Genomic DNA, 12,823 nt, shown 5'->3' on the forward strand with positions numbered 1-12,823 from the left:
TTGCAGTGGAGGGTGTTATTTTACACCATTTTGCCATCGATAGTAATGCAGAGCCCGTTAGTCCATAAACTTGGTAAGGAGAGGAGTTATGGCTTCAGATGCACAAGAACTTGGTCAGCATTTAGCTTTGGATGGAGTGCGGCACAGAGTCGCCAGGGTGTAGCTAATTATAGATTCAGTAATAATTTCAGCACTTTCAACAGAATGAGAACATAGTCCAAAGTTATGTGGCCTTATAACGAATATATAGATTTAAGATTGAGATCTAACTGAATGGTTACAACAAAATAATCTTTCCTTTTCCCATGAAATAACATTTTAGTGTTAGCTGTGGAGCATACAGTGGAGAAATTCTAGGTTAGGATTACTTATTTTGTCCTGACATCTACAAATGTGATACTATTTATTGATTTATATTGCTATTATAGTAATAGCAACCTAGATTGTAACTTCAAAACTAATCCAAAGAAAAGCACAGGAGTTCGGGAATAACGTGTACTTTTCATTTTTACTTTTAGAAATGCACGCACATATAACATGGTGGTGTAATGACATATGCCATTCACAAATTTTACATAACCCGAAATGAAAAACACTATATCATACAACTGCTATATTGACATCCACAGCATAGCAAATTTTAAATTGGTCCATTGAGGACAAAAGATTTAATCACTGTGGAGGTTAATTTCTTACTCTTGTGGGGTAATGTCTTTCCTGATAAGGGGGGTCACTCAGCTTGACTTGACTTGAGATGTGGCTGTGGAACATTCTGAGGTTCCGTGGCCTCCTCCGTGGTGGTTGTAGGAGTTGAATCTGGGACTGCAGGAAGTGGCTCTGACAGTTATGGACACTTCTCTTCTCCAAGTTGCTCTTGGCATCCCGAACAGTGCAGGGTAAGCTGCTCGATCTGCTGATCTACCCCAGGCCACCAGACAAAGCTTCTAGCCAATGCTTCCATTTTGACCATGCTTGTAGCTCCTCTAACACTTTGGCTGCTGCTGCTCTTCTGTGGACTGAAATTGGACAGTAGTGGTTGATGATCAGTGATGAGGGTTATCTTACTCTCATACAAGTATTGGTTGAAACTTTTTACACATCAAACCAGACTCAAGGCCTCTCTGTCAATCTGTGCATAATTTTCTATGCAGTGTGATGCAAAGGCTATGGGGTATTCACTTCCATCACTCATGACTGCACCTATATCATAGGGTGAGGTGTCACAGGCAAGCTTCACTGGGCAGTGTGGATCATAATGTGTGAGCAGTGTTTGACCTCACCATTTCCCTTGTCTTTTGGAAAGACACTTCACACTGCTTTGTCCATTGCCATTTCTTCCTGAACAGTAGTAATGAGTTCAAGGGGTAGAGCACAGTAGCCAGGCTTGGCAGGAACCTGTTATAGTGATTGACAAATCCTGAAAAGAACCACAAACGTGACACGCCCTTTGGCCTTAGGGCGTTTACCACTGCCTGAATTTTCTCAGCACACTTGCGTAATCCTTGTGCATCAATGGTTTAAAGAATTCAGACTTGTTTCCGTCAAGCTCTGAGCCCATAATCTTTTCAACGCTGTCTTGAGATGTTGGAGATGTTCCTTGTTATCCTCACTGGTAACAATGGTGTCATCCAGGAAACACTGAGTGCCTGGGCAACCTTGCATCACCTGGTCCATAGCTTTCTGCTAGACTGCAGGTGCAGGTGCTGCTCCAAAAATAAACCTATTATAGCAATAAAGCCCCTTGTGAGTGTTTATGGTGAGAAACACTGTGGGCTCTTTCTCCATCTCCATCTGTAGGTAGGCTTCACTTTGCTGAAGTGTTTGCAAAGATCCTCTATCTTGGGCAGAGGGTATTGATATACTTTCAGTACCAGGCTGACGGTGACCTTAAAATCACCACAGATCCTGATGGATCCATTCTTGGTGGCTACTAGGAACACCGGCATTGTCCATGGGCTCCACTCAACCTTGGAAAGAATTCATTTAGCCTCCATGCGATTTTGTACAGTGGCTACTTTATTGTGGATGGTATAAGGAACTGAACAAGCTTTGTAAAACTTTTTCTCTTTCCTGCACAAATCATTTATTTTTGTCTGCCCAACATGTTCATTTTATGTGCACTACTTTGTTGCATTTTCTGCAAGTTTTGCCTATAAACCTGCTTTGGTCAGGTGTATGAGAACTCCTGCCACAAAGGTAACATAATTTGTTCAGCCAATCAGGTTTATGCTTAGACATTGTAATTTTACTCATGCTCTCTTTGATTCCTGATTGCAACTCAATTGCGTCTCTGTTTGCTGATTCTATAGATACAGCAATTTCAACTATTCTTAGAAATGTGAGGTGTGATTCAGTTCGGAGCCATTTTTGAATATTTTCATGTAAAATTCCACAACTAAACCATCTCTCAGTACATCATTAAGCCCATTACTGAACTGACAATGCTTGGACAATCTTTTCAATTCAGCCAGTGTGGGCTCCCGTTCCTTTTGATTTTGCTTATGAAACCTAAATCGTTCTTCAATTAACAATGGTTTTTGTTCTAAATGTTCCTGCGTTACTTTCACCATATCAGGAAAGCACATTTTGGCTAGTTTGGTTAGAACAATTAAACTTCTAAACAAACTGTATGCTTTTCCACCTATTACACTCAGCAAAACTGGCATTTGCTTCTCATTGCCTATTTCACTTGCTTCAAGATACTGCTCAATTTGCTCAGTATACAACCGGGTACCTCTTGTGCAATCGAACGTGTCTTTTTTCCTGATGCAGCCAGCCATTTCTGCTTTTTTAAAACTTATGATTATTATCACCCAGTGAATCTGAATTTTGTCTTGTTTTCCGCCTTTTTTTTAACTCGACCATTTCTGTCCCTTCCGAAGAGACACATGCTTTGCTTTTTTTAAACTCAAACATCTGTCTGCGCTTTTTTTTAAACCCGAACATCTTGCTATGCTTCAACAGATAGGTGGTCATCTCAGGTTCACTTTAAACCTTACTTGTCACCACTGTAATGTTTTGTAACTTCAAAACTAATTGAAAGAAAAAGCATGGGAGCCCATGGATAAAGTGTGCACTTTTTGTTTTTACTTTTAGAGAGGCACACACATATGATGTGGCGACGTAATGAAGTATACCATTTGTGTACTTTTACATATAACCCCTAATGAATTATGTAAATAACAGAGAATGCTTAATCAAACAATATTACTCAAATATAACTGAAATATTACATACACAAGTCAACCTTTAATCTTTGTTGACAGGAAAGTGTGCTGATTTTTTAGTAATGATCTTTAAATTGTTAATAGTTTCAGGATAAAGTAATCACCTGAATGATGAAGCAATTAAAGATGTTAAATTGTATTCCTTGCTCTCAAGGAATTGCTATTAAAGATATTGTGTCAAAAACAATTGAACATACAGTATATCATCAGATGATTAGGGTTTCTATAAAATCAGGAACTTGGAACAATAATGAATCAATTACTTTTATAGTTTAAGGTTGTAGGAATTGTAGAATCATGTAAGAGAAAAACTACTGACAAATAGTGCAATAGAGAGAGAGCATATGGGAACTATTAACTAAATGTTAATAAGGGACAAATGCAATTAAATTCTTTTTGCATATTGTGTTTTAATTAGTAATGGAATGCAAAATGTTTGGATTCCACAAAGGGAAATATCAGGGTGTGGGAAAAAAGTTCCACTTTGTACAAATGTCTTGGATTTGAATAAAAAAACTCTACCTACCATGATAGGAAGTGTCAATGTTCAAAACTCCAATCAGCCATCATCTGTAAGCACCATCTGTTGTGTATATACTGAATGACTATATGCTTAATAAACTATAAAGAAAGGCTTGGTTCTAAGCATTTTATTAATACCAGAAATAGATATAACATTTGATTAAACAACATTGTTTAACAGCTCAGTATCTAAACCTTAATATAGATGGATCCTAACTAGAGATCTATACTGCTGAGGCATAATAAGTGTTTCACTTCCTTAGAAATCAAGTGCCAAAATTGCATAAGATTTTGTGATTACACTTGGTGAGTTCATATGTGGTCACTTAAGTATCACACCATGAAAAAATTCCGATTTAACATTCTCAATTCACACTCGTATGCATTTAAACGTGCCTGCCAGAATTTTTGCCCACGTAATCCTTGTCTTTGTACTGCTGAGAAAACTGGGACATTTTTGTTAGCTACATGAGAGAGAACTACACGAGTTGCTTGACTTGGGTGGTGCTCCCAGTCTACCCACTCTTGCAATCCCTGTATCCTTGTATGGACAAAAGGGTTTCAATCCCATCCCAAATGTTCCTTCTTCACGTTCATCAGTCATGAGACAGAGATTCCCAGGCATCAATGGGGATAATGCAGGTCTCCAAGAAAGCTTTGAGCACAACCTTGGTGTCAATCAAAGGTGCATTGACACCTTTTTCCTTTGACACATTGACACATTTTTCACTCTTTTCTACTGCAATGCTCTACCCTATTTCTAACAATCTATCCACTGCAGTGTAGGTAATCTGCAGAACTAGTAGGAAACTGTTCAATTTATAACCCCTACACTCCAGAATGAAGGCCATTCTAACCTCATTAGATAAGCATGACTACACAGACAATACTTGTGTTTGTGCATGCTGAGACACTGAGTTCCAAGTTAGCCTAACGACTGGTGTGGCCAAATTCAGAGGACCAGTGAAGTCGACCCTCTCACCCATGAGTTACCCGGTGAGGTTTGCCAATGCCTCGGTGGCATATGGGTCTTAGGAAACATAATGCTGAAAACCCACCCTAAAAGGCCGTCTTTGGCTGTACATAAAGCTTCATCTTTTTATATGTTTCTTATCAGAGCCATTTAAAAGCTATTAAGACTGATTTCAATAATCTATGAAAAAAATTGCAATAATTTAGCAAGAATTTAATTAAAAATAAATAATTAAGGACCTTGAAACAAAATAAGAAAAAAATATTTTCATCTTCTGAATCTGGAAATCCACATTTAAACAATAGGGGATTCTGTAGGAATGGGTGAATTATTGGGCTGGAAAAATCTACTAAGTTACTTCCACCACTGAAAAAGTGCCTAAATTGCACAAATTTTTGCATCACCTCCAGGGCCTGTGGAGAATTCTCACTTTCAACCCTTGGAGAATTGCAACTCCATATTGAAGGAGCTTTCAAATTAAGCCATATTTTTCAGCTGCTAAGTGCAAATGGATTTGAGTGCAGAATGTCTATAAAGTTCACATGACCCACCAATGGCCTTGGCTACCCTCAATGTGCTGCGGACACCAGAAAGTCTAGGGGATTGTCCAATTGTACTGTCAACCTTAAGTTTGTTAGAGCTGGGTGAGGAGGTGGGGATATGCTCCTACTATCTATTGAATGATCCCAATTGTGTGCATCTCAAGTAGTCTCTGACAACAAAGTCCAACTCCTGGCCTTCATGTGTGGCTTACAGTAGCTACTAAGCTTAACTACTGTTTCTACTGATAGGAGAAGGGGGAAAGGCAGGTTATCTTGTCTTGCACCAACCAACGCCACTGGGCTATAAACGTGCAGGAGCAGCGTGTAGTTAAGTGCCTTGCTCAAGGACACATACACTGCCTCGGCTGAGGCTCGAACTAACGACCTTCAGATCGCTAGCCCAAAGCCTTAACCACTTGGCCACCTTAAAACCAGTTGCTTTGGGCCAATGGGGCTCATCAGCCATGGCTGGTAGCTCATCTAGGAGAAGGAAAGCTGTGATCTCAAACCTCTGCTGCCTTGTGACTAGACCCACTCATCAGAAAGACTTTGGTAGTCAACAATGAGGAAAGTTCTGGAGTTGGAATTCCTAAGTCAGTCCTACATTGAGTTCAAAACTGACTAACAACTCCTGTGATGCCATTGGTGCCAAAGTGTATTAGTCTCTGCCATTCCTTTGGATTCATCAGCTGTGCAAAATGGTTAACAGCTTGCTTTCCATATCATACTGCCCTGACTTGTGTATCATGTAGACAGCTGGGGTGCAACATCCATGATTGACCCTAACCAATGGAGGGGGCTCGCTCTCTCTCTCCCTCTCCCTCTCCCCCTCTCTCCCTCCCTCCCTCTCCCCTCTCTCCCTCCCTCCCTCTCTCTCTCTCTCCCCCTCACTCTCCCTCCCCCTCTCCCTCTCCCCCTCTCTCCCTCCCTCCCCCCTCTCTCTCTCTCTCCCTCCCTCTCCCTCCCCACTACTTCTGCCCACCTACTCCCAAATTTCTCAGAGAATGGATAGTGGGAACCAATTTTTGGAATGCTAAGCATGTTTTGGTTATTGCACAGCACTATTGTTATCATCCCAATGAGCAGACTATCAGAGATGATCAATTTTGACAGATGCAACCAAAGAGGAATTTGGCCTGTACACAGATACATTTTCCTGCATGAATAGCCAATCATCCCAAAGAATTTCATCACAATCATTTGTGCAGTTCAGATATGCCTACAATGCTTAAAAAAAAGAATTGTTAAAGAACATCAGCCTGTGGCCTTCAGCACTCACAAGATACTGAATTTCAGATCTCTAAAGGTGCAAGTCCAGTGACCACCTAACCACCTTTCTACATCCGGAATATTGAGGGATATTTTAGAAAATTACCTTCAAAGGCTCTGCAGGCCAAAAAAGTTTCAGCATGGGAAAGCTTTCACAGAACAAATACTGAAGAAAATAAACTAACTAACACTTAAAATGAATGGCAAAAAGTAGTATTGCCGTGTTCACTCACATGTAACAACAAAATTATAGAATCATGGAACACAGACACAAGCCCTTTTAATGGCCACGTCTTACTGACTGCAGTCAGCGATGATTTTCCAATCAGTTCCAGTTCAGTCCCAGACTGTAATTTTGAGTGCCTGGTGCCTGGCATTTATCCACTACCCAAGGAGGTATCCACCAGTGTCTGACTGCTGCAAAATGGGATGAGTATAGCTTGGTACGCTGGACACTGTGGGCCAAAGGGCCTGTCTTAATGATCTATGACAATGGATAATCACATATGACTAAATATTGTGATATTTTGTTTCAAATTATGGATTGAAAAGGTGGTGGAAATAATTTCAAAGCAATTGATTAATACGAAGGGCTCTAGGGAAAGAACAGGGGATGGTATAAGTGGGCTCACTCCACTGACAATCTAGCATAAGCACATTAGGCTAAATGTCCCTGTGCTGTGTCTATGATTCTAAGCATTTCTTTACATAACACAAGTTTGTTTACAGTCCTCATCCAATGGCTGCATTTTGCATCTATGCAAATAACATAGAAACAAATAGGAATAACAAAAGGCTATTCATACCCCGAACCTCCTCCGCCATTCAGTATTACCCTGGCTGATTATCAACACTCAGTACTCTGATCCACTTTCTCTCTGTAGCCCTTGATCCCTCCAGCCCCTAGAACAACATCCAACTCCAGAATATATTTAATGGAGTGTCTTCAATTGCTTTCTGTGATGGAGAATTCCACAGGTTCACCACACTCCAAGAGAAGGAAGTTTTCCTCACATCAGTGCTAACTGACATCCCTTATCCTTCCCTCATGACTAACCCTGCTCTCTGCCCACCATCGGGAACATCCTTCCTGCATCTAATCTGTCCAATCCCATTGAAATTGTGTTGGTTTCTGAGGTTAACTCTCACTCTAATGAACCGCAGTGATTATATGTCTCATTGATCCAACCTCTCTTCATATGTCACTCCTCTCATCCCCGGGTAGGTCTGGTGAACCTTCACTCAACTCCCTCCAGATATGGAAACTAAAACTGCACACAGTATTCAAGGTTTGGTCTCACCAAGGCCCTGTACAATTACAGCAAGATATCCCTGCTCCTACACACAAATCCTCTCATTATGAAGACCACCATTTTCTTTCCTAACTGCCTGTTATATCTGCATGTTACCCTACTGGTGCACAAGGACACTCAACTTTTGAAGGTGTCCTTGATGCTGTGGAGGCTCATGCCCATGATGGAGCTCGCTGAGGTTACAACCCTTTGCAGCTATTTCCGATCCTGTGCATTGGAGCCATCATACCAGACGGTGATGCAATCTTTTAGAATGCTTTCACAGTGTATCGGTAAAAATTTGCTAAAATCTTTGGTGATATACCAAATCGCATCAAACTCCTAATGAAATATAGCCACTGGCATGCCTTCTTCATAATTGCATCAATATATTGGGCCCAGGATAAACCCTCTAAGGTGCTGACAGCCAGGAACTTGAAACTGCTCACCTTTTCCACTGCTGATCCCTCACTGAGGACTTGTGTGTGTTCCCTCAACTTCCCCTTCTTGAAGTCCACAATCAATTCCTTGGTCTTACTGATGTTGAGTGCAAGGTGGTTGTTGTGACACCACTCAACCAGCTGATCAATCTCACTCCTGTATGTCTCCTCATCTGCTTTTCTGCCGACAACAGTTGTGTCTTCAGCAAATTTATAGATAGTGTTTAAGCTGTGCCTAGCCACACAGTCATGGGTGTAGAAAGAGTAGAGCATCCATGAGGTTCGTCTGTGTTGATTGTCAGTGAGGAGGAGATATTATTTTGGATCCACACTGAGAAATTCAAGAATACAGTTGCAGAGAGAGGTGTAGGGGCCCCAGTTTTGAAGCTTGTTGGTGATTATTGAGGGGATAATGATGTTGAACACTGAGATGTATTTAATAAACAGCAGCCTGATGTAGATATTGTTGTTGTCCAACACTGAGTGGAAAGCCAGTGAGTTTTATTCTCCCTTTCAAAGCATGCATAAAAGGCTTTGAGTTCATCTGTGAGTGAAGCATCACAGACGTTTGTGATGTTAGGTTTTGCCTTGTAGGAAGTAATCACCCTCACACTCTTTCATAGCTGACATGTGCTCGATTCTGTCTCTGACTTCACTCAGGGTTGCTTTTCCGCTCTTACAAAGGTGTTCTGTAAGTCTTAGCTGGACTGCTTGTAAAGCTTTGGATCACTGGTCTTGAATGTTACAAATCTAGTCCTACCTCTGGTTTGAGTTCATTCACAGTATGTTCTTGAAGACACACACTCATCCACACAGGTCTTGATGAAGTTGGTGACAACTGTCATTCAGATTGGAAGATGAATCCTTGAGTATGGTCCAGTCCACCACTTCAAAGCGGTCCTGTAAGCAATACTTCACCTTCCTTGACTGTACCTTCACAGTCTTCACCACTGGTGCTGTGGTCCTCAGTCTCTGCCTGTAGGCCGGGAGTAGAAGTACAGCCAGGCGATTGGACTTGCCAAAGTTTGGGCATGGGATGGCATGGTAAGTGTTCTTGATGGTGGTGTAACAGTGGTTAAGTTTGTTGGCTCCTCTGGATCCACAGGTGATATGTTGGTGGTTAGTTGTTCAGAGAGTTCTTCAAATGGCCTGGTTGAAATCTCCTTGCAAAGATAGGGAAGGCTGTCTCATGACTGTTGATCACAGTGCTCAGCAATTCCAGTGCCAGGGTTGGAATGTACACTGCAAACACAATGGCAGCAGAAAACTACTTCAGCAGATAGATTGGATGACACTTGACCACCAGATGTTCCAAGTCAGGGGAGCAGGATCAACACCTCATATTCTGTCTGGTAGTCTCCAACCTGATGGTATGAACATTAATTTCTATAATTTACAGTGCTACACTGATTAAACAGAAGAACAGCATTAGCTATTCTTAAGCCCTCTGAGATCTTGCATGTGAGTAAAGAGGATACATAAATCTCTGTCAAGGACTCTGTAATTTCCTCTTGTGCCTCTCTCAATAACCTGGGATAGATTCAAACAGATCCTGGAGATTTAACCTCCTTAATATCCATATAAAGACCCATAATCTCTTCCTTCTTGATATCAACAGGCTCGAGAATATCAGCATAACCCTTCCTGATGTCACTATCCTTGATGTCACTATGACCCTCTCCTCAGTGAATCCCAAAACAAAGTACTTAGTATCTCCACCCACTTCCTCTGGCTCAAGACACAAATTCTCTTCTTTGTCCTTTAGTTGTCCTACCCTCTCCATTGGTATCCTCTCGCTTTTAATGCAGGTATAAAATGCTTTGGGATTCTCTTTAACCCTGTTTGCCATCGACATTTCCTGGCTCCCCATTTAAGTTCTCTCTTGCTTCTTTTATATTTCTCAAGGGCCCCATCTAATTTCAGCTTCCTAAACATGCATATGCTTCATTTTACTTTTTGTCTAAATTTACATCTCTTGTCATCCAAAGTTCCTGAACTTTGCCGTCCTTGTCTTTCTCCCTCACAGGAACATGTTAGTCCTGACTTCTGACCAGCTGGTCTTTAAATGACTCCTGTGTGCCAGGAATGAACTTCCCCAGTAACAGCTGCTTCCAGTCTACTCTCCCAAGCTCCTGCCTAATACCGATGTAATTAGTTTTCCCAGTCAGTTTAGCTCTTTCCTGCGAGGAAAGTCTTATCAGTCTTATCCTCATCCATAATTGTCTGAAAACTTGTGATCACTATTCTCAAAGTGTTTTCCCACTGAAGCTCCAATCATCTGGCCAGGCTCTTTGTCCAATACAAGATCCAGTATGCCCCTTCCTTGGTTGGATTATCTACAAACTATGATGAGAAACACTCTAGGATGCACCTGACAAATTCTGCCCCATCTAAGCCTCTGGCACTAAATGAGTTACATTCAATATTGAGGAGATTAAAGTCACCCACTTCAGCTACGCTGTTACTTTTACATCTTTCAATACTCTGCCTACATATCTGTTACTCTATCTCCTGCTGGCTCTTGGAAGGCCTATAGCATAGCCCCATCATAGTAATTGCTCCTTACTTATGCCTGAGCTCTATCCATATTGCCTCAGTCACTGAGTTTCCAGGATGTCCTGTCTAAGTGCTGTTGTGACATTCTCCCTGATCAGTAGGGTAGCTCCTCCACCCCTTTAACATCTTAAACATCTGAATCCAAGAACGTTGAGCTGCCAGTCCTGTCTTTCTCTTAACAAGTCTCTGTAATGGCTACAACATCATAGTCCATGCATTAACTATAGTTCCATGATCACAGTCTCTAAGTTTATTTGCCTTACCTAGAAAAGAACACGAGAAGGGAATTGGGAAAGTCAGAAGGGACCATGAAGTATTTTGGTAAGAGGAATTAAAGAGAATCCCAAGGCATTCTATATATACATTGAGAGCAAAAGGATAACTCAGGAGTCAGTAAGTCCACTCAAGGATAAAGGAGGGAACTTATGCTTGGAAGTTGAGGATATTGGTGAGGTCCTAAGTGAGTATTTTGTATCAGTATTTACCAGGGAGAAGAATATGGAGGGTAGTGAGACCAGAGTGGAGCATGCTAATATGCTAGGGCATTTTGAGATAAAGAAAAGGATCTCTTGAAGAACATTTAGGTGAATAAGAATCCTCGGCCTGATAGACCATACTCCAGGTTATTGAGAGAGGCAAGCAATTAAATTACCGGAGCCTTGACCAATACCTTTGTGTCCTTTCTAGCCACAGGCAAGTTCCCGGAGGACTGGCAAGTAGCTAATGTCCCTTATTCAAGAAAGGAAATAGGGATATTCCTAGAAACTATAGGCCTATGAGTCTTATGTTAATAGTAGGGACGTTATTGGTGAGGATTACTAGGGATGGAACTTATGAGAATTTGGGAAACATTGGCCTAATTATAAACAGTCAACTTGGCTTCGTGTAGTGCAAGTCGTGCCTTACTAGCTTGTTTGAGATTTTCTGAGATGATGATAAAGGTGATAGATGATTGGACTTCATATCAGAACATTATTTGCTTGTAGTTACTGTTTGCATTATATGGTTTTTTTTTCCCTCTCTGCACATTGGATGTTCAACAGTGTTTCTTATATGGGTTATTTTGAGTTGCTTTGTTTTGTGGCAGACTTTTAGGAGATGAAACTCAAGGATGTATAATGCAAACATACTTTGATAATAAGTGCACTTTGAACTTTGAAAGTAGAGCTGTGTATAGAGTTGTCTATATGAATTTCAGTGAAGTATTTGACAAGATCCTCATGGGAAGCTCATCCAGAAAGTTAAGGTGCATGGGATCCATAGTGACCTGGCCATTAGGATTCAGAATTGGATTACCCATGAAAGACAGAGAGCAGTGTTTGATGGGATATACTGGCTGGAAGTCTGTGACCAATGGTATTCAACAGAGATCTGTACTGGGACTTCTGCTGTATGTGATATATATAAATGACCTGGATGAAAATGTGGATGGGCGGGTTAGTAAATTGTCAAATGAAATGAAGATCTGTGGTGTTGTGGATAGTGTAAAGACTGCAGAAGGATAGAGCAAGATATAGACAATTTGCAAATATAGGTGGAAAAATGGCAGAGGAGTTTAATCTGGCTAAGTATGAGGTATTGTACTTTGGGAGGTGAAATGTAAAGAGACAGTACACTGTTAATGGCAGGACCCTTAACAGTGTTCATGTGCCAAAGGATATTGAGCCCCATTTCCATAGCTCCCTGAAAATAGCTGCACAACTTGATAGGGTGGTTAAAAAAAAATTATTACTTGCCTTCATTTGTCGAGGAACTGAGTTCAAGAGTCCAGAAGTTATGTTAGGCCACATCCGGAGTATTGCTTTCAATTCTGGTGGCCCCATTACAGGAAGGATGTGGGGGCTTTCGAGAGGGTGCAAAGAGGTTCACCAGGATGCTGCCTGGATTTGAGGGCATGTGCTGTAAAGAGAGATTGGACACACTTGGTTTGTTTTCTCTGGAGCAGTGTATGCGGAGGTCTCCACCTGATAGAAATTTATACGATTGTTAGTGGTATAGATAA

This window comes from Hypanus sabinus, chromosome X1 (assembly GCF_030144855.1).
Source record: "Hypanus sabinus isolate sHypSab1 chromosome X1, sHypSab1.hap1, whole genome shotgun sequence".
Lineage (NCBI taxonomy): Eukaryota > Metazoa > Chordata > Chondrichthyes > Myliobatiformes > Dasyatidae > Hypanus > Hypanus sabinus.